Source organism: Penaeus monodon, chromosome 23 (assembly GCF_015228065.2).
Source record: "Penaeus monodon isolate SGIC_2016 chromosome 23, NSTDA_Pmon_1, whole genome shotgun sequence".
NCBI lineage: Eukaryota > Metazoa > Arthropoda > Malacostraca > Decapoda > Penaeidae > Penaeus > Penaeus monodon.
The window spans coordinates 35,705,680-35,706,287 of NC_051408.1; positions in this window are offsets into that span (position 1 = coordinate 35,705,680).

The window sequence follows — 608 nt, forward strand, 5'->3', positions numbered from 1 at the left end:
GGAAAAGGAGGAGAAATGGATTTGAAGCTTCTAACCAGATTACTTGCAAGAATGGCCTCCCGCGATAAAAAGATAAATAGCTTTCATCTTTCGCAGTCAAGTGAATCCTCATGAATGTTGGTGGCTGTTTCAAAAAGTAGAAGAACCGATTTTTGTGAAAATAGGACTGTAGCTACGGCGAATATTCCGTTTCATTGGCCACTGCTCCTTTCATTGTGTCTCGGAGAGGAAATGTATTTTAGCATCAGCTTGGAACCCGTTTTGTTTACCAGCGTTGTCAGCCATATTGTCCCGAAAGATTTGCAGCACCAAAAGGCCTCGGGACAGTAAGCATCCTATTCGCAAATGGCCCCAGGTATGAATGTGAAGCACGGAGTGTTGGCCTACGCAGCGACGGCAAGTGATGGGTCAACACCCTATTCTAAAAGTCGCTCCCACGTGGCACATGCTACCCACGGAGGCATCTCAGGCAACGGGAAGTGCTCGTGCCAACAGCAGTAGATGCGGTTCCTAGGTCTGACAGTTTCGCTTGTGTCAAGGAACCAATAACAGCTGCCGTCATAAGACCTAAGTTCGGTGGCCGGTTGGTGGTTGGCATATCGAAACGC